Source organism: Equus asinus, chromosome 3 (assembly GCF_041296235.1).
Source record: "Equus asinus isolate D_3611 breed Donkey chromosome 3, EquAss-T2T_v2, whole genome shotgun sequence".
Lineage (NCBI taxonomy): Eukaryota > Metazoa > Chordata > Mammalia > Perissodactyla > Equidae > Equus > Equus asinus.
In genome coordinates, this window is record NC_091792.1 from 125711203 (window position 1) to 125734735 (window position 23533).

The window sequence follows — 23533 nt, forward strand, 5'->3', positions numbered from 1 at the left end:
AATTTTGTTACAATTTGCTTTAGGAAGAACAGTATGGTTGAATGACTTTTTTTATTATTAATAATTTAAAATAGTTTCTTTTAGCTTCACAACTTGTAATTGGTATTTTTATTAAGAATTATTAGATTGCTGTCATATTTGAGAAAAAATCATAAATGTTTCAATATATAGATATACTGTTTCTCAGCATTTCAAGTTTTCTTATACAGCAACTAATGCAATCAAAATAGCAAGAAATTTAAATTTTTCTAATGTTTCTTCTAATGTGTGTGATTCATTCACTATATTTAAATGCATAAACAAATAAGAAAGCATCTTATTCATTACTGCTATAAAAGTTTATCTCTTCTCTTAGTAAATTGCTACCTTTGGTATTATATGAGAATTTGTTACAGTTTGTTTCTTATATCAGAATAATTCCTAACAATTACATCACTTCATTTTATAATTTTTTTAGATTTGACTTTTTTGCTTAATTTCCCTGAAATTTTTTACTGAATAAATGTAAAGATACAAAAGTAGGTGCCTTTTATATACATCCAAATCAGAAGCCTATAATTGCTCATTTTTTCCCCAAATGTTCTAAAAATGTCTTTGTAACTTGTAGTTTAAAATGAGCTTTATCAAATTTGTTAATAAATTGTTTGCATTTTATTTATGTAGAGGCTTCTCTTCCATGTATTTGAAAATATATTTTAGAGTCTTTAAAACGTCGTCATAGCAATGTTCCAAGACTTGTGCAGTTTTACAATAGGCAGATCATCTCATTATACTTATTATCTTCAAAGGAGTTGACATGTACGAACAACACTTGAAACACAAAGAAAACCTATTACTATTGTAAATACCAAAAATCAGCAATAACCTCAGGGACCGTGAATGCAACTTTTTTCTCTGATGAGAATAAAGGAATAAGAGTGATTTATACCTGTGCTGCCTACTTGTTAATGTTCAGAAAGAGTGTATGCAACCCTTTGTGATCACCTTTCTGTCAAAGGACTGACCACAAATGTTGCTAAAGGGCATTTGACAGTGATTCCAAAGAGATTTCATTTGTTGAAAAAAATCGCTGATAGATAATTTTCAGTTGGCAAGAAAGTTAAAAATCACTGAGAGGGTTTTGCATTATAATAGTAGTGCACAATAATTATCAACTAATTAGTGTTTGTTGCTTCCAACATAGAAACTACAATACTAGAGCAATGTTTAGTATCTGATTTATTTGTTAGATTTACCACTTCATTTTGTCCATGCTTTCCAATTATTTTGTTTCATTGGTCATAAACTCTTTTGGATAAATAAATCATTTTTTTCACTGAAATTTCTTAAAAAGTATTTGTGCAAAATATTGATCAATTTCAATCATTTTCATATCATTTCCATTTCTTGAAGAATGCCTTTTTGCATCCTCACCTCTGAAGGGTAAACCTCGTTCACTTAGAAACTTAATAAACACTACTCCTCCTTCTAGCACTTCCAAATCGAACTGAATGTTCTGTCTTCTATCTTCAAGATACTGCTGTCATGAATTTTCATTTGATTTTCAAAATCCAAATAAACAACAGTTTTCTTTAACCACTGTCTTCGTGACTTTTAAGGATTCTAAATGTATTCATCCAGTCTAAAGGTCAATTTAATGTTTATATCGTCTGTCTTCTTTATAAACAGCTGATAACCAAAAAGATAAGCAAGTTTTAGAGTTGGAATAGGCTAGCGAGGACCACGTAAGAGTTTGAAATTTTCCATATTTTTACAAAATATCTGTTTGAGAATAATCTTTTTTTAAATTATATTTTCTCTTTGATTCTGTATAAATATTTCTAGGACTATGATTGTGAATAAACAAGCCATTACTCATTAAACAATATTGAATAAAGTTGCTTCTCATTACGGTACTTATTGAAGATCATTGTACTTATCAAAGTCAACAAATTTAGGCAAGCAAAGCTATTGCTCTTCTTTGTGCTGTGTTTTGACCATACAGATTGTTTTTCTTTATCACTACTGCCATCTTCTTTCTGGTTTCCTCCCCCCATCCCTGTTTTAGTGTATCTTCATTCTCATAATTTTCTCTTTTCTCCCCCAGTTTTACTGAGATATATTTGATAACATTGTGTAAGTTGAAGGTGCTAATGTGTTGATTTCATGTACTTATATATTGCAAAATGATTATCACCATAGTGTTAGCTAACATCTGCATCACTTAATTACCATGCGTGGTTACATAATTGCCATTTCTTTCTTGTGGTGAGGACATTTAAGATCTACTCTCTTAGCAACTTTTAAGTACATAATACAGTATTAATAACTATAATCACCATGCTGTACATTAGGTCCCCAGAACTTATTCATCTTATAGCTGGAAGTTTGTACTCTTTGACCAACATCTCCCCATTTCTCCCATCCCCCTGCCCCTGGCAACCACCACTCTAGTTTCTGTTTCTATGAGTTTTGCTTTTTTAGATTCCACATACAAGTGAGATCATACATTATTTGTCTTTCTCTAACATTTCACTTAACACAAGACCCTCAAGGTCTATCCATATTGTCACAAACAGCAGGATGTCCTTCCTCCTGGCTTTCCATTATACATATATTCCACGTCTTCTTTATCTATTCATTCATTGGCAGACACTTAGGTTGTTTCCAGTTCTTGGTTATTGTTGCTAATGCTCCAATGAACTTGGCAGTGCAGATATCTCCTTGAGATATTTTATTTCATTTGGATATATACCCCAAAGTGGGATTGCTGGACCATATGGTCACTCTATTTTTATTTTTTTGAAGAATCTCCATACTGATTTCCGTAGTGGCTAAGTCAATTTACATTCCCACCAAAAGTTCAGCAGTGTTTTCTTTTCTCCAGATCTTGCCAACATTTGTCTCTTGTCTTTGATGACTGCCTCTCTTAATTCTCTTTGTCAATTCTGTTGTCATTTTAATAATCTGCATTTTCTTAGAAATTCTGATTCTTCCCCATATTTTTGTATTTTTTGACCATGATGGGTTTTAGTTTCCATGCTGAAATAATTAGAGAGTTTTTGACATTTTGAATTTCTGTACACATCTTTTTTAGGCGGCAGGAGAGGTATATGTTTTTGGCTTCCATCAGGATGATTTTTGTATAATCAATCATTCTTTTGGTTTTTTTGGGGAGGGGGTTACTTTTTTTTTTTGAGGAAGATTAGCCCTGAGTTAACTGCTGCCAATCCTCCTCTTTTTGCTGAGGAAGACTGGCCCTGAGCTAACACCCATGCCCATCTTCCTCTACTTTATATGTGGGATGCCTACCACGACATGGCTTTGCCAAGCGGTGCCATGTCTGCACCCAGGATCTGAACCAGCAAACCCCAGGCCACCGAAGCGGAACGTGTGCACTTAACTGATGTGCCACTGGGCCAGCCCCAAATCAATCATTCAATCATTCTTAAAGTATATACAAAATTATTCTGAATTTAAAGCACATGCAAGAGTAATCTTGACACAATTTAAAATTGCTGCCGTTGCATATTGAGCTACATAAATGTGTGATCACTTATGGGCATTACTTATGTTGATTTATTGATTAATACATAAAATTTTGTCACTGAAAAATTTGTTTTTTTCTGGCTGTTTCTCTGTGTCAATAGGAATTTTGCTGTTATTTTGCCTGAAATTATACAAAAGAGGTGTGAGGTACTCCAAAAGATGATCCGATACTGTAATCTGTGGTGCATAAAACAGTCGAGGTCATGCATAAACATACTATTTGTTTATAGTGCTACTATGCGTTTTTGCCCTATGAACCCAAGAATTCTGATCAATTTTATTTCTTTTGATTTTAATCAAAAAAGAAAAAAGTATAATTCCTCCATAATTGTGCACTCTACATTTTCTCTTTACTTATATTCTCCAGACAGGAAGGAACATCTGTTTTGCTCAGGTGTCAATAAGAACCAATTGACACACTCATGATTTTGCACATCTAATGACTGGAAGAATTTTTGACAAAATAGCTTCTGACTTCAAAAATTTCAAATTTGTGTCTCCCCACTACACACATTCTTCTGGTACCAAGTGTCATAAAACATGTTCACATCACAATAGGACCTCCGTTTCTTCACCTTCAGTCAATGCGCTAGGTAAATTATAACAATGAGCACATGCAGTATTCTTGGAAGCCATTCTGACAAGCAGTATGTTAACCATACGCAAAAGTGGCTGCAAACTACCTAAAAAATATCCCACTAGATACAACAAAATCTATTCACTTATTGCTCTTGGTGAAACTCTACTTTTCCACAGGATTCTTCCTCTTTCATATAAAAACTTAGGTAACACACCATGCCAAAAACAAGTGTAACAACCTTAATTCTTATGCCTGTTAATTTACTTAACAAATATTTCTGTATGTTTACTCTGTGCCAGACACTTGATGCATGAGACAGACCAAGATCCCTGCCTTACAGAAGTTACAATCTAAAACAGAAAACATAACAAAAAAGAAAAAACTAAATATATATTATAACCACATGTAGAAATTAAGTGCACTGAAGAAAAAAGTTAAACAGAGTAAGGAGATAGTGACTAGATAAGTGGACTAGATATATTAAACAGAATAAACAAGACTTTGCTGAGTGAGTGGATAGCTCAAATGGACATAATACAATAAATGGCTTAGGAAAGACTTTCCTTGGGAAATGACTTCTGAGAAGGTCTGAATGATGTGAACACCTAGAGTACTAAGGGAAAAGGCAGAGGAAATAGCAAATGCAACATCCCTAAATGGGAAGAAGCTTATTAGAGGAGCAGCAAGAAATACAACTGGACTGAAGTGGAGAGCATGAGGTGGATGGGGCATGGTATAAGAGATGCACAAGGGCCAATAGGATGGCCACGGATAAATGTGAGGGAAAATTACTGGAGGGACTTGACAGGGGAATAATATGTTCTTACCTGTGTTATAAAAAGGTAAGTCAGACTGTTGAGTGGAGAATTGTAGTAGGACAAGGATGGAAGCAGAGAGGTTGACTGCAATAATTCAGGGATAAGGAGTTGGTGGCGCAGATTAAGGAAGTAGTGATGGAAATGGGGAGGAAAGGCAAATTTGAGATAAACTACTAAGACACAGCTCAAAGAACTTGATGACAGTTTAACTGTGTGCTAAGGACTGAATGTTGGTTTCCCCCAAAATTCATATGTCGAAATCTGATCTCCAATGTGATGGTATTTGGAAGTGGAGCCTTTGAGGAGTAATTAAATTGTAAGGGTAGAACTGTCGTGAATGGGGTTAGTGACCTTAGAAGGAGAAACCAGAGAGCTAACTCACTCTCTTTTCTCCATGTGAGGGTACAGTGAGGTGACCATCTGGAAACCAGGAAGAGGGTCTTTACCAAACATTAAATCTGCTGGTGTTTTGATCTTAGACTTCCCAGCCTCTAGAATCATAAGAAATAAATGTTTGTTGTTTAAGCCACCTAGCCTACATTATTCTGTTATAGCATCCCAACTTGACTAAGACATTGTGGGTATAAGGGAAAGAAAGGAATAAAGGATAACTGATAACCTCCAGGTATTTATTCTGAGCAACTGTGGGGTTGGTGATAAACTCATTTATGAAACAGGGGAGATGCAGCAATGAGTAGCTTAAGAAGTGGAGGCGGGTAGCATCTTCCAAGTCAGGAATCAAGGTGACAATTAAACATTCAAGATGACGTGTTGAGCAAGCAGTGGATATAGAAGCCTGGGTTCAGACTTAATGGGTCTAATGTTTATGTGTCTTTAACACAGAGACGGTATTTCAGTCCTTGTTTGCTCCTCTTTCCTAAACTTCTGTCCAAGGAAGGGCACTTAGGCTGGGGGCTTCTCCCATTAAATCCTGGGTTTGTTACTATTTCACATGGGTAGGACTGTGCCTTCTCAATTGGAAGAAACTTCTCAAAGTTTCTCACAAATAAATATCTTCCTGTTCTGCCTCTCCAATTCCCAGTTGCCTTTTCCCTTAGAATCTCTTAGTTCTTTGGGAAAAGGAGAGGTAAGGAAGTAATTATTGGTTCAATGTCTGTGTTTTCAATACAGTTTTACCCAGAATTTATCAAAAGAATATGCTAAATTTGAAAATGTATTTATTGGGATTTAATTACAAAGAAGAATGAGAAATCACAAATAACATGAAGACGTTGTTTTGTTGAGTTTCATACAATGTTTGTAAAGTTAACTGGAATAGCAATTTTCCAAAATAAGATTAAGTGTGTGGATATCACTGCCAAATATCAAAATATCTTATCACGCTACAATTATTAAAACAAGTTGAGACTGCTAAGGAAAAAATGCAAGAAAACAAAAAACTCAGGTATAGCTCCTTTATGAGGTATAATTTAGCATTTTCCAAGGATTATTCTTCAAATTAGAGGAGGAAGAAAATTTTATTCAACAAAAGCATTTGTATATGAGACCAACTAATTGGGAAAAATAGTTTGAGCTCTACATTATGACGTACAATCAAATGTTCAATAAGATGTTAATTGTAAATGTTAGCTTGTATCAGGTGAAGACTTACTTATTTCATATTGGGAGGGACTTACTAATCAATAAAGCAAGAATCAATATCAGGAAGGATTAGATTTTGATTACACAAAAATGAAAGTCATCTTATGTCAATGATATCTCAGACAAAATTTGAAGTGAAGTGAAAACTAGGAAGAAAGATTAGCAAATTCTATAAGAGACAAGAAAAATGTTTAACATAAAATTGATATCAAGAATCAAGGGAAAAAAGTACAGGGTTTTTTTTTTTTAATGAGCAAAGGACATGATAAGAAAATTCACAGAAGAAATAAAAAAACTTTTTCGAATCATAATAAAAACTCTTCTGACTTTTGTCACAAGTTAGAGGAAAAATGCATTCAAGAGACGTTACTTTTTTCCATTTAAAATTGTTAACTTATTTCCTGTACTTATTTCTTAAATAAATATTTTTGGAATGTCCCTTATGTGCTGGACACTGCTAAGTGCTGAAACATTTAAAAATACATAAAGTTTTCACGATCTTTGTGGTTGCAACAAAATATTGACTCTCAGTCTCCTACTGTGAGTTTAAATTGATAGAACATTTCTGGAAGGCAATCCGGAAATATCTTCAATATTTACATATGATTTGATTCAACAATTATGCTTGCAGAAAAAAACAATGGGAATAGTGTGCAACTATATGTGTACATTAGTGTTTATCTTACTTCTGTGTATAATATTTAATAAATTGGTGATGATTAGGAATAGAGAATTGGTTAAATTATGATACATTCAAACAGTTGAAGCTAGGTAACCATTAATGTTTATTGAATGAATGACTGAATTGTGAGATTATAGTGATTTTCATCATCTTTTTTTTCTGCTTTTTCTCCCAAAATCCCCCCAGTATGTAGTTGTGTATTTTAGTTGTGGGTCCTTCTAGTTGTGGCATGTGGGATGCACCTCAGAATGGCCTGACGAGCGGTGCCATGTCCCTGCCCAGGATCCTAACTAGCGAAACCCTGGGCCGCCGAAGTGGAGCGTGTGAACTTACCCACTCTGCCATGGGGCCAGCCCTTCATCATCCTTTTAAAATTAAATAAAGTAACGTAAATACATGCTTTCTAATTTTTTACAAATACAGTAAAACATGCTACTAGTTACATGAATTACACGTGCAATAAAACGACATAGAATTAAAGACACACATGGTAACAATGTAAAATTCCTAGGTTTGATACTATGCTAGAGTTAGCATATAATGTCACAGAACCATTGCGAGAAACTGGGAGAGGGAACATGGGACCTCTCTGTACTAGCTTTGCAACTTCCTGTTAATTCATAATTACTTCAAAATAAACGGTTAACATAATATAGCATAATATAAGAAATCAAAGACCTTTTGTCCAATATCACTTTGATTTCCACCCTCCTCTTCCACTCATCCCCTATTACCAGAGGAATATTTTGTTTTGAATGGTTATGATTTTGGTGTTCATCTTTCTAAACCTCTTAAAATATTTAAAAATAAATGTGAGGCAGGCCATATCACAAAAGTGATCCAGTTATTACCATAGACTGAATATTTGTCCCCTCAAAATCCGTATGTTGAAACACCATTACTGCTGGTGGCTTGATCTTGGACTTCCCAGCCCCCAGAACTGTGAGAAATAATTGTTGTCGTTTATAAGCTACCCAGTCTATGGTATTTTGTTATATCTGCCCAACAGATAAAAGAAGAGAGATTAAAAATTGGAAAAGATGACACTAGGTTTAGATTACTTTCACTTCAATTTGCTATAAATCAGAAAACAAATATGCAAAGACACATGCAAAAATCAAGGATACAAGGGAGCAGGTAAATATAGTTTTCTGACACACTCCAGGATCCATCTGATGGAAATACTCCTGAAGAAGTAGAATTATCCCAAAAGTTTGAAATTTGGTTTTCAGTGGAAACTCTTGGAAGTGATGATTCACTGATTGAAGGAGCACAGAAAATGGATATTTGCTGCATTCAATAGAACAGGCTAGAAGTAGCCATGTCAGTTCATGTGGATCTCCCCCTAGTTCTGACATCTAAGGAAATTCCCCCTGGACCACAATTACATAGGTCATTGTTCTCGATTGTATTTCATCATTGGACCTTTAACATGTTTTGGCTTACCAGACCACTGTAAATATAAAGCGTGCTTTATATGCTCACTTTTTACTTAAATTATATTGTCCTATAATTAGTATTTACAAGTTGTTTTTGTTTGTGTGTTTTTTATCTCAAAATATATGTTAAAGAAGTAGCCACATTAATGCCTATAGGTCTAGTCCTGTTCTTTCAAGTTCTTTGTAGAATTCCAGTGTAGGAATAGAAGTATCATTCAGCCATTTCCTACAAAAAGACTTTTAGGTCATATCTAATATTTCAGTATTACAATTAATGTTGCAATAAAAGTGCCTCTCTACAGCTTCTTTTTTCCTCCTCTACTTTGTTTGTCAAGGATATATATTTAGAAAGGAAATTGCCTACCTGAGGTCAATCTAATTTTTGTTTCAAATAATAATGGGAAAGTACCTGCTAAAATGCCTAACTCAGTTCACACTCCTTCTGTATGTGTCAGTAGCTCTTTTCCCACAAGTCTATAAACAATTGTTTTTATTAGCTGTTTAAATTTTTCTAAGATTAAGGGCATTCCTCTTTTAATCTGTATTTCCCTAATTATCTTTTGTTGTTTGCTTCCTTATGTTTAAGCTTCAGATTTATTTAAATTTTAGGTATATTTAGATATAGTATGAGGTATGAATTTAGTTTTATATTATAATCATACTTTTATGTTATAATGATAGCCTTCTTGACATTTATTGAAATGTTTTTCCTGATTGGTTTTGGTATTTTTCATTGGTTTTTATTTATATATATATATTACCTACCTGAGGTCAATGAATAAATTATGAAAATATGAATAAAATTATGAATAAAAGATGAAAAACTATATAAATATATATACACACACAACATTTACATAGACACATACATCTATTTCTGGACTTTCTATCCTAGTCAGCCACTTGTTCATTCATGCATGAATATTCTACACTATGAATTCCACAGCTTTATGATATATTGCTCTCTGGTAGAAAAAGTCACTCTTACTCATTCATTTAAAAATTTTTCATTGCCAGTCTTATGTTTCGATACGAATTTTTTAAACTGTTTGCTGAATCTCGTAACAATCTTAACTGAGACTAAAACATAGATGAATTTAGGGAGAACCAACATCTTGATCTTGACAATGTTGAGTTTTCTCTTTGGTAAACACAGTAAAGATTTCCATTTATGCACACATTTTTGAATGCCCTTTACTAACTTTTGAAAACTTTCATTTCTAGGATTTCTACGCTCCAAGTTTGCTGAGTACTTGAGAGTTTCTGATACTAATGTGAAAGAACTCCTTAAGTATTACTCTTATTATTATCATTACTTTTTCTAATTTGCTTGTTGCTGTTAATGAGAAAAGTTACTGATTTTTGTTTTTCCTGTTGTATATGGCTACTTTGCTTGAACAAAGAACTTAGTCTTGTTAAAAATCAATTTCCATGTATAAATCAGTCACTAACAACATTTAATATGTCTTGTATTTTATAGTTGAGTAAAGGGAAATCTGAGGATATTATACCTTGCTAACTCCTTATAACTAACTAGAAGAAATCCAGGCGTAGAACATCAGTTTTTTGAGGGTTGCAACACCATATGCCTGGCACTTATAGCATTCATTACAGAGTAGGACATCAAGAAACATTAGCTTGCCAAATGAAATCCCACGCAGAGAGAGATGTTTTGGCTACTAATAGGATTAGATGAGAATAAAATGGAAAATCTGAGTTAATACACATAGAAAAGTCTTGAAACATAACGTAAATGTGGGATATTCTTAATCTTGTTCTGTAAGAGGCAATATTGTGTGATGTTTGAGGGACAAACTGCCTATGTTAAGTTCTGGCTCCACCACTACGGCTGAGGGATTTGGGAAGTTCGCTGAAATTTTCTACATTTCAGTTCCTTCATAGGTAAAATAGGGGTAATAATAATGTTACATATGTCTAAGGCTTATGGTGACTATTACATGAATTAACAGGTAAAGAACTTAAAACAGCTTCTGTCACATCGAAAGTATTGACGACTATTAACTGGTCTTCTATTTGCAGCTTCTAGACCAGGGTCTTATAGAGCAGAAACGTAAACAAAAATGTTTAACTGAAATTCCTTTGGAGTGGAACACTAGTGCCCAGTTTAGCTTCAAGAGAGCCAGTCACATTCCCATCTTGCCTTTCTCATTGAAGATAAATGCATTTTTCTGTAATGAGAGATGCTACTATAATGTTGACTATAAAGTTAGTCTGACAACTGATTGGTCCAATACAGTCACTGCCTCAATCCACAAGCCCCACCCCCACTCAAATCAATTTACAGGTACCTTTTGCTGTATCTCCAAAATATAGGCAGAAGATGTCTATTTCACTCTAAGCTACTATGCTCTCTCACCTGGTGAATAGAATGGTCTCCGGGCTCATTTTCCTCGTTTTGCTGGATCCATTCAACCCACTCTCTATATAGCAGGCTGAATGGCTCTGAAATATAAAGAGTAGCTCACATCACTCTTTGTCTTAAAACTCTTCCGTGACATCCCCTTGAATTTTTAAAACAAGACTCTTCACCATATCTTAAAAGACTCTTCATGCTGGAGCCCTGTCTACTCTCCAATCTTGAGTTACTCACGGACAGAGGAAAGAAGTGTGTAAGCTCTGGGCCAGAACAGCATTTGCCCAGCCTCACTCTCTTTCTTTCTATTCAACACCTTCCTCCCTACATCTGTAAATGGGGAGCTCCTTGTCTCATTAGACTCTAGCTAAAAGAAATGTCTCAGAGACATCCTTCTTGAACACTCTACTGAAAACAATTCCCAATATCCACCCCCAATTGGTCTCTGTTGTTTATTCCACTCTATTTGAATCATACCCTTGTGGTTATCTGAAGTTACTGCATTTCTTTATAATTTGTTCATTGTCTATCTCCATCCTATGTATCCAACATTCCAAAATTAGAGTCACATTAAAATCACAGCAAGGGCCTTGTTTTTTTTCATTCACCACTGTACCTCCAGCAACTGGAAAATGACCTGCCACACAGTATATGCCCGTAAGTATTTGTAGAACGAATAATTAATATATGAAGATAGTATTGATATTGAATATGAAACTGCTACCTCCCTCTCCTCCTTCAACAGATGTAACTTCAATAGGTATAACTTCAGCCTCTGGAATTTACCGGTTTTTGTTAGGTTTTACTTTACAACATATTTCTCAAAAGATGAGAAGATACTTTCTCATTACGTATTTATAGGCTCTGTATGCTTGTAGGGCTTCACGTGCAGTGGTGAAACCTGATTTAAGGTTCTAGATGTGCTGTTCTTATTAACTAAGCCACTTCTGAACATTTCTAGACTGACTTTACATAGAAAGTCTTTCTATACTTGTATTGTCCAAAATATTAAAGGATTATTCTGTGTTTATTTTCTCACCTGAATCAAGGAAAGACTTCTATCCAAGAAGAGTAAACAAAAACGTTTAAATATCATCTTTGAACAATTGTATATCTTTATATTAATATATAACTATAAAATTTTTAAAGTCAGCTTCTAAATAGAAAAAAAAATTTAGACAGGATGAATGGATGAGTAAATGGTTAAGCTAAATTTGCAGGTAGAAGTCTCTGTGGAGGTTGATAAACAGCAAATGTGGTTCAAGCAGTGTTTCACTCATTGGGTGTTCTGCCATGGAAGGGAGAGTTAAAGAATTTTGAAATCAAGGTCACAAGGTGGCAAACCATTCTGAGAATATTCATGAGCATTTATGCTATGGGGCCTACATTAACAAAAAAGGGCTGGTCAGGTAATTAATGCTTGTATCTATTTATTTGTTTTTATTTATTGTTTCCTTTACTTTGTCTCCCTTCTCATCCTATTCAGCATGCACACATTCACTTAGACAACAGCATTTGCTGCAGATCTGCCGTAACCAAGATTCTAGGCCAGATGTTGAGGATATAAAGGTGTATAAAAGCAGACACGTTCCCTACAGCTGTGGATCTTGGAGTTCAGTCCAGGCACTGGACAATTTTTGACTTCCTGCCTCTCTCCTTTTCGTTTGGAGATAGGCGGAATTTCAAAATGTAAATGATCTTATATTAAATAGTAAACTATCTATAATTACCACTAAAAGAAACTGTATGATCTGGATAAACAGATAAAAAAAATTTTTTTCAGTTTCCGAATTGTAGACACTTCTCCCTCCCATTACCGGCCTCTGCGCTATGACGTTCTGATAAAATCCTCTGTAACTAGGAAATGCCCAGCCTCTCAAATACTAGTATTGCATCTACTTAAATATTTGTGCCACATCACCCATCATCCAACCTTCCAGAGTAGGTTCTTTGGAAGTCATCGACGGACTAAATTACATCACTATGTGCTATGTTTTCCCCCTTCTCTTCATGTGTTTTCATTCAACTTCTCTGTCATCCTTTTAGTATGGCTACTACAGTTGAATTGATCTGCCCAGCTGCAACTTCAAAGTCTCATTATGGCTCATAGAATTTGAACAAGACATAAGACTTTCACAGCACATAATCTGTTTTTTTTTTTTTTCCAGTGGAAGGATAAATCATGATGAAATAGGAAAGAAATATATGAATATTGTATTTTGGAATTTATCATTTTTCTTATTTCCATAATCTTGATTCATTAACTTTTCCTTTCCATTTTACATACTATAAGCATCCCAGACAATACTTTATTCACTATAATATCAAGAAGTTAAAATAGACCAGTTCCTGCATGTAAGAGATACAATAAGCCAAATTCTTACGTTATAAAGCTAACAATTTGGGGGGTCAGCCCAGTGGCGGAGTGGTTAGGTTTGCATGTTCCACTTCTGCAGCCCAGGGTTTGCTGGTTTGGATCCTCAGTGCAGACCTACTCACCGCTTGACAAGCCCTACTGTGGCAGAAGTCCCACATATAAAGTAGAGGAAGATGGGCACAGATGTTAGCTCAGGGCCAGTCTTCCTCAGCAAAAAGAGGAGGATTGGTGCCAGATGTTAGCTTAGGGCTAATCTTCCTCAAAAAAAGAATAATAAAAGCCAATAATCTTGTTGAATTTAGATTTTCAGAATCCTTAGAGACAATTACACTATCTACATATTATAAGACAACCCTGTCCTGAAAGGCAATATCTGATTAATCAAAGCTACATGGATTTTAACATTTTACATAATTCATATATTTTATATAATATAAAATGTTATAAATAAAACATTTATATATAATTTAACATTTTATATATAACATTTTATATAATTTGTATAATGTTATATAATTTATATAACATTTTATATAATTATATTTTATATAATTTAAAGATATACAAAATAAGAGAAAGTATTATAATGGACCACTGTAAACTCATCAGCCAGCATCAAAATTTGTCAACACAAGGCTAATCTTGGTGCATCCATATTGACTCCAACCTCCACCCTCCCAAGATTGTTTTGAAACAAATCTCAGATACATCATTTCATCAGTAAGTATTCAGCATGTATCTTTAAGATCTATAAAATAACCATAATACTATTATTGTACCTAAAATAATTAAAAATAATTACACCTAAAATCACTAAAAGTAATTCCTTAGCATCATCAAATGCAGTCCACAATTGCCTTCTGTGATAGTTTGTTTTAATTGGTATCCAAAATAAGGTCCATACATTAGAACTGCTAAAATCTCTCTTAATTCTCTTCTAATCTGTATCTCCATCTTATTTTTGACTTTCGTTTTTGTCTTTGTGGTTGAAGAATTCAGGTCATTTGTCCTGTGAGGTTTCCCACAACGTAGATTTTACTGATTATATTCTTGAATATTGTTTAACAGGTGCCTCATTCACCTGATGCTCCAGTAATTTGATAATTAGATCTAGAGGCTACATGAGAGTCTAGTCTACTCAAGGATTTTTTCCCCCATCACTCTATAAGTAAGAAGAAAAAAAAAGGAAATAATTTGAATTTCCATCACAGGGGACTAGTTGAATAAACTATGGAATATCTATACAATGCAGTATCATGCAGCTAAAAACAAAATGAGGAATTCTTTTAAATATAGTATGAGATGATCTCTAGGATATATCGTTAAAGAAAAAAGCAAAATGCAGTTGTATACAATGTGCTATTATTTATCTCAGAAAGGGAGGATAGCAATATATGTGCCCAGTGCTAGTGTTAAAAAATACAGATGATTAAGCAATAAATTTTTTTAAATGTTTACATATGATGAGAGGCAAAAATGAGGTGGAGGGAATGGGAAGATAGAAACTAGATTTCTTGGAATAAACATTGTTCTACAAATTTTATGTAAAGACTAATATACATATTTCGCCTAAATATAAAATAAAATAAAATTTTTAGGAGCACTTCCTGAAAACTGAAAGTAATGTGAAACAAATGAACCTATATGAATAGTTGGTGGCATAAAGTACAAAGAGAAATCTTTGAATTCCAAATCTTCTTAAACCATGGTAATTTGTTTATATATCCTCAGTGGGATATATCCTTTAGTAGGAACTAAAAGAACAAGAAAAATAAAATATTTTTAGTAATTATATATTTGGTGGCAGTGTTGGTATGGTACTCTGAGACTGTTGTTGGTGTGGGGTGGGATAAAGCTAATGAGAAATTTTGTTGGCGATACTAAAACCAGTTTTTTTGTCTTAGGAGAAAGAAGATACAATTTTAAGATGAATAAGGTTAAATAAAAATCCTGTTGTCCTAAATCTGAATTATAAATATGAGTATAATTTCTTGATGTATTTATATAGAGAGAGACAGACAGACAGACAGAGGTATCATATATGTGTGTTTATTGAAAATGCCTAGAAATAATGACCACTCAGTAACAATTAGCACGTCTAATATCCAGGTTTTCATCACTAAGTACAACTTCTCACTAAAAGAAACCAGATTACCTTGGAGAAATGGCAGATTCTTGATCTGGATCAATATATGTATAAAATTAGTCTGGCATGTCTCATCATACAGAAATTAAGGAAGCCATCAAGGACTTCTAGGGTCTGGTAAAGAATCCATTTAATAGGCACCCACTGGGCCAGATAGAACCACTTAAGAATCAATAAATATATTTAATTCCATCAGCTCATGATGTAATTTAAAAAAAAACAAATAAACTCAGCGGTCAACTTTAAAAGATGCTAGGGAACCAATCACAACTGTGGAAATTGGAAAATAAAGGGGAAAAAACAAAGCATTTATCCTGCCTTTCCCCCAATAAAATGTACCTAAGGTAATCAAAATTTGATGAGGACAAGTTTCTGTTTATAAAAATAATCCAACTGATAAATGAAGAGAGAACTATATAATTAGAATAGATTTTGCAGTGCCTGATGAATTAATGAATGAAGGCAATGATCATCTGTGGCTGCTAACATCACTAAAAGAGAACAATCTGGCATTATGTGCCCCCTGATGGAAGTTCATAATGCTATCTATGAAGTAGTCTTGCCAAACAAAAAAACAAAAAACAATTAAGGAAGAAAAGAAAAGCTTAACCGTTTGAAGACTTTTAATAATAATATTCAAAGCAGCTCAAACTTTATTAAACAGCTACAGGGCTTCATATATATATCAGGGAAATGACAATATCCGGCATCTGGTTGGACCTAAAAGAAAACTGAGTGAAGAAGTGAGTAAATGCATTTAAGATGCTCACTTCAGATTTGGAAAGCTGCTGAAAATGCACTCTCAAAACCCTAAGTAGAAAATATTAATAGAAAATGAATATTGAACACGTGATGATCGAGTAAGAGCAGAAAGACAAAAAATAGCCAATGTGATTTAGGCATATAGTCTTTTTCCAAGACAAAGTATATCTCATATACAATGACTGTGACTCACTGTTAAATTCAGCTTTCAAACTTCTCTCAAGAATAATCATAATCAAACGTATTTCTAAAGAGTTTTTTTGTCGGTTAAGGTTTGAAAGTCAGCATGGGCCATACAACCCCATGCAGGGGAGAATGGATGTGCTGAGGAGGTGACAAGCTCTTTGTTCATAGGGGAAGAAAAAGACAGTGTCATCCATGTCCTTGCAAAAGCCATCCTGCTGTGCAGTAGCTTTGCAATGATAACACTCTTTGTCCACTCTCTTGGATTCACATGGCTCTGATGTACGTAATACTATTTCCTACATAGTATGTAGCATTGATTATTTTGTGATGTTACAAACTAGGTCCCAGGCGTTTTCTAAGAGGTTATCCAGAGTACAGTCAGACACACACAAACACACACTCACTCACTCCCATTTTTATATGTGAGAAGTCATTGTCTAAAACAACTTTGTTGAATCTAAAACCAAAGCAAAAATATGATTCTACCTGTAGAAAAGAGGCATACTTAAGAAAGGAACGATTATGCTAAGTGGGACAGTGTATTGTTTTTAAGTAAAATTTATTAATGAAGTTTTAATTACCCAATAATGTTTAATTATCTAATAATATTATCTAATCATTTGTATGGTATAATTAACTTTCCATTACTCAAAAGTTTATAGAGGACACAAAACATGCCACCAACTAACTTTGCATCCTAGGTAAAGTCATGTAAACCCTCTAAACCTCTATTTATCTGGGGAATCTGGGAAAATTGAAATAAGTCATCTCCAAGATACTTTAAATTCTAGAAATTTCTGAGTGTATGATAACCTTTTAACATACTACCTTCCCACATCATAGACAATGTCTCTCTGTGCAACGTGTGAAATTTTGGCTTTATTATGTGTACATTTAAGATCATGATTACAAACATGTTTTTAACACATTTTTCTGGAGAGCCAAAAATCTACCACTACTTGTGGTTAAAAAAAAAAAAAAAAATCAGGCCCAGATCCTGCCCTGAAAGGCTCACAGAAGGCTGGTGATGCATATTAAGGTATTATAATTTTCAATGCTCAGATGCAGTAATTGCTACCACATTGGTAACGACAAAACACCCTCTCAGAATCAGAGAAACATTCATGTGGGTGGTGAGGCTTGAGCTGAAGCTTTAAAAATGGAATGGTCTGGTAGAATGTCTCCTATATGTTTTCAAATAACTTTCACAATTCCCTAAGAATGAGTACTGTATCTCATTAGTCTTTATTTTTCAAGGCTGTTACTTATTGGGAGCCAAAAATGTTTTTGCACTCAATTGAGAATGGAGAAATTCTAATTCATAGAATAGCACACCTGAAAGAGACAAAAATCAACACAGAACAATCTCCAGATGCTAAGAATAAAATTATTTAAACCCTCAAAAGATATTATAGCTTGAAAAAAATTTCTCAAACTTTCAAGAAACCCTTCAACTTAAGCTGAAAATATCGTTGGTATCCAGTTCTGGTAATAAATCATCTTGATAATTAGTATTTTTTGGTTATTAATTATGGCCAAATGAATATCTTTTAATGATGATTAAGTCCATTTCTTATCTGATTCTTTATAGATTAGGAAAAAAGCTGGCCATCATGTTGATGATAATCCTTTGTACAAATAGAAGAACAATAAGTTTAAAAACAAATACATTGGGTACGGATGTCAGATACAATCTGAAGAATACCAGAAATACGTAAAATTTGTTTTTCCTATAACATATCTTAATTTCTAAATTGAGCTCCTATTCTCCAGATATTTTACAGAGAACCTGAAATTGCACTTTTGTAGTTAGAAAACATTGAAGTTTTTGAACTAATAAAAACTTAATCATATTCAGTCTAGAGTTTTCTCAGTTTGATCTTTTCTTCATTCTTCTTTCTCTTCCAAGGCTGCCTTACCAAAAAAGAAAAAAATATTAAAAAGTAGAAAACTTGTCACAGCTCAATAGTCAGAGAGAGTAGTTGTTTTAAAAAGTACTCCAAAACACTTAAAGGGCAGAGGTCCCCAAACTGACAATGAAAACTTTGCAAATTTTGGAAGAGTTTGAGTCATTTTTCCCAATTACTACCACCATATGATACTCAGTTATTCACAGTGTGAGGTAAGATTGAAAGGTTTTGATTATTCCAGGGGGCCGTGGAGAGATCATATGGCACAGGAGGCCATAATTGAGCAGGAGCAGTTGAAGCCAGACTCCCCGGAGGAGATTTTTACCAGACAGTGTAAGCATGACCGCAAGCTGGCAGCTCAGGAGAGGGGCAGACAGCGCTGGTCATCAGTCCCACCTTTGCAGCCCACTGGCGGGGTGACCCCGTTCTTCCTCTGCTATAAGGTTCTCAAATGCATTTAAATTTAACAGTTTACTTTTAATTCTTCTCCTGCCTCAGTCTTTCTTTAGCGGAAACAAAATCTTCTTTTAAACTATGGGCTTCAAAGTACTAAATGACCTTCTGAGGGAGTGACTGTAATTCTCTGAGTATCACACATGCAATCAGAGGGCAACAAACCCCAGCAAGAAGCAGTCAGTAATACCTACCAATTTTCCAGAGCCTTTATGAGCAAGTTGGTGATTAGATTAAATGACTCTGAAGGGTGAAATTCACTGGAAGGGCTCATTATTTCTATTATTGATAGAGCTGCTAAGGGTCATGTCCATTATGCAGGTGCAGAAGAGAAAAGGAAAAAAGTCCCAATAGGCTTAGAATTTAGTTCATGGTTATAATTTCGGCCATATGTTCTTATTTAATATCAGAACTAATTGAATGTTTAAACCATTTGTTTTCTGTTTTTCATAGATGTTTTGAAATATGTATTTTTAAGTAAAAAAGTTCCCTAATCATTACATTTATTTCTTTATCTGTTAGATCATTTCTTAGTATATTTGCGACTTGTTCGAGTTTGTCCTCAGAGGAGACACACACCATGGAATAGAATGACAATAGCAACTTCATACAAGCAAATCATTTTTAATATTCAATAACAGAATTTATTAATGGGACTTAAGATAGACCTGCTTCTCAGTGAGCTCTCTTTAGAAAATCAGAAAATATTAAGTTTCATAGGACGTATACACATCCATGCCTATGCTATTTCTTTGATTGTTTAACCAACTACAACAGTGGTTCTCTAACTGTAGCATGCATCAGAATCACCTGGAGGGCTTATAAAAACACAAATTCCTGAGGCTCACCTCAGATAAAGTAGGTCTGTGGTAAGATGTGAGAATCTTAGTTTCTAACAAAACCAGGTAATACTGATGCTGTTGATCCAGGGACCATACTTTTGAGATGCACTTAATAAGAAGATAGGAACTATGTTGATTTAAATCTCTGTAGAGAAATAATTAAATGTAGAGAATCTTGATAACTGGCATAGGATGAGACAGAATCTTATTTGAACAAAACGTAGTCTCAGAAAGAGCTAATGTTAACAAAAACTTTTAAAATGAATAAAGTGATCTCATGACTGAGTTGATTGTAAGAGGTTTAGGAAACACAACTGCTAAGTTATCATCAATAAGGTAATGTGGCATCAGCTATGGATGACAATATGTGAAATACAATCAGAATAGGTACAGTATCAATGCACTGTCAGAGCAAACACAGTTGGGGATTGACCACATCCAATTTGCTGGTGTAAAATGAGTAAATCTCACTACTATGTGTGGATTCAGCAAACACTCTATAAATGACACTCTGCAAATGTTGAATTTAAATGCATACTCCAGTTTTCATATAGGTTATATGAGATCATAAAAGATATATATATATACACACTAACCAACTTAAGTGTATATTTTGTAGTACAAGAATGCTACCTGTTACCTTGATGATCACAGGTAGATTCAATGGTGGTAAGACCATTTTTTCAGCCTTAGAAATACTCCAAAGTATAAATAAAAACAATTAGAACTAGCATGGGTTTAAACTGATTTAACATCTTAAGATGACAACTATCTAGTCATTTGCCATAAAAAGCACATTCCTCAGAAGAGAAAATTTGAAACCCACTAGCTAGAACAGCCAGCCATTCCCCATGCCTAGAAAAATGCACAAGTAGGATTTCTGCTGTTCAATCCGGCCTAATTAAATGGGGTCAGATGAGACCATTGTTTTCTTGGCAATGGACAAGAAAACCAGGTCTGTAGCTACAGCTTTTTCATGGGGAATTAATTGACCACTTCAATAAAAGTGGGTTTTCTCCCTCCTGTGCTCATATTGGGGCTTGAGTGATTGATGAACATGCTCCTACACCCTGTCAGAGTTTTGAACCGAGGGAGAGGTTGGCAAAGATTCAGCAGAGATGGAGATATAAATGCCAACTTCATTTTTTAAAAGAGCTATTAGGGATCTTTGCACTAACAATAGATTTCCTACTACTGTAGGCAAATCTACTTTCCCAGCCACAGGCAGTGCTAGACATCTGCAGATCCCCCCAGCCTATCTCCCGTTCCCATGGAAGGATAGGATTTTTCTTAAAATGTTAATGAAAAGAATTATTAAATCACTACATCCATAAATAATTCTTGATAGTAACATGCTTTCTGAGGTGAAAGTATCTTCTTAAGATAAAAACAGAAAATATATGTGATCGAAGTAAACAGTAGGTGATATTTCTTACATGCAACATGACTCCTGCTTCTTTGTCAAGCCTGGTATGGTCCATGTTTGAGTGACTGACATTTGTCAAAAGTACTAAATAATGAAAGTTCCACGTTCCCAGGCTGGGATGATGTTTTTAAATATCAGTCATACAAATCCAAGTGAGGTTATGCTTCCACAATGAGGCATCAAATTCAAACCACTGTCCCCTCACTCAAACCACTGTCACTTCCACTATCCAGTTAGGTTTACGCGATAGTCACCTAACCAGTCTCCCTACCTCTGTGCTGCCCCCTTCTTCAGTCTATTCTCAAGTCTGCAGACAGAATGATTCTTTTAGAATATAAGTCAAATCAAGCCACTCTTCTTCTTAAAACCCCCCCAATGACTTAATTGTCCACCTCACTCCATGTATTAATTTCCTAGGGCTGCTGTAACAAATTCCTGCAAACTGGGTGGCTTAAAACAACCGAAACTTATTCTCTCAGAGTTCTAGAGGCTAGGAGTCTGAAATCAAGGTATCAGCAGGGCCATCCTCTCTCTGAAGGCTCTGCGGCAGGATCATTCCTTGTCTATTCCTAGTTTCTGGTGGTGGTTAGCAGTCCTTAGAGTTCCCTGACTAGTAGATATATTGCTCTAATCTCTGCCTCCATCTTCACGTGGTCTTCTCTGCTTGTGTCTCTTTGTCCAAATTTCCCTTTTCTTATAAGGACACTAGTCAACTAGTCATTGGATTAATGCGTTACTTCAACCTGCTATGACCTTAGCTTAACTTGATTATATTTGCAAAGATCCTATTTCCAAAGAAGGTCATATTCACAGGCACTGGGAGTTAGCACTTGAGCATGCATTTTTTTGTGTGGGGAGGGTGTCACAATTCAACCCACAACACTCAAAGTAAATCCAAAATCCTTAAATGGCACACAAGCTCCAATCTTTTGCTATTCAAACTGTGAACCACAGACCAGTAGCATCAACATCACCTGGGAGCTTTAAGAAATGCAAACTCTCTAGACCTCCTGAATCATTTTAATTACTTTAATGTAACACCTAGGTGATTTACATGCAAATTAAAATTTGAGAAGCACTGCTCCTCCAAATGACCCACTTCCTTTTCCTCTCTCTTCATCTGCTACTCACACCCACATCTCTTCATTCCTCTGTTTCACTCATATTGGCCTTTTTGTTGTTTTTGAAATGTCCAGAAAATCCCTCCCCCAGATGTTTGCCTAGATTATTCCTTCACCTGCTTCAGATCTTTGTGGAAATATTACTTCAGTGCAACTTTTCCTGGATACTCTGTTTAAAATGAAATCTCCCTTAGCCCCATCCCTCTTCCTTTATTTTTTACCACAGAACTTCCCATCATTTAATATGCTAAATATTTTATGTATTAGCTTTGTTTATTGTTTTCTCTATTAACTAGAATATAAGCTCCAGGTACACTTTGTCACTCTGTGATCCACTTCTCTGTGACACAACATCCCAGCCACGCACAGAGTCAGGGTATACTCTAACCACTCCCCCCGCCCCCAGAGATGTCAATAGATCTCGTCCCTGCTAGACTTTGCTGGTGCAGTGCCTGTCTTCACATCAAATTTGCAAGTCCTCTTAGACCCTTGAAAGGCAATGAATAATACATTCCATGCTAATTATCTGGTGAGGGTCACTAGATTAATATTTTATCATATCAGGTAAAATATCCTTACATCTAATAGTACAAAAATTTCCTATTATATTACTCTTTGGATTAAAATCTGGTGCTAGTCTGAGGACTGCGTCACAGCAATGCAAAGGCTAAGGACAGAAAATGTTTTTTGTTCCCAATTTTGATTGGACTGTCCCTAAGACCACACTGCCACTCATCATTACAGAGTGCTTTTCAGGTAATAAATAAATGCATTATTAAAATGAAAATTTGCTAGAACCCTATGGGACAGGCAGGACAAATACCATTCATGGTTTACAGATGAAGCAGTTAGGTTTAGTAGTGTTAAAAGATTTACCCCAGATCATTGTTTTACTAAATGACGAACTAAAATGAGAACCAAGTTTTATACTTGTATAAGACTGTAAAGAAGTGGCCAAACCAAATGAATTATAAAATTTTCTTACAGCCCCAATAACTATAATTGACCATATAGTGATTAATAATAATCTGATATGACAAGTTGGACGTGACAAAACCAACGTGATCTATTGATTAGATTTGGGTAATATTGGGGGTGTTTTTGTATGTTTTTGTTTTGGTTTTACTGCTTTGCTACTGTAAATTATGCTTCATTACAATAAAAAACACTGACTCATGTATTTTTTTTCTTTCTTTTAAATTACAGTGGCCACTGTGGGGCTCCTTATTTTTTGGAGATTGACCCTGAGCTAACATTTGTTGCCAATCTTCCTTGTATTTTATTTTT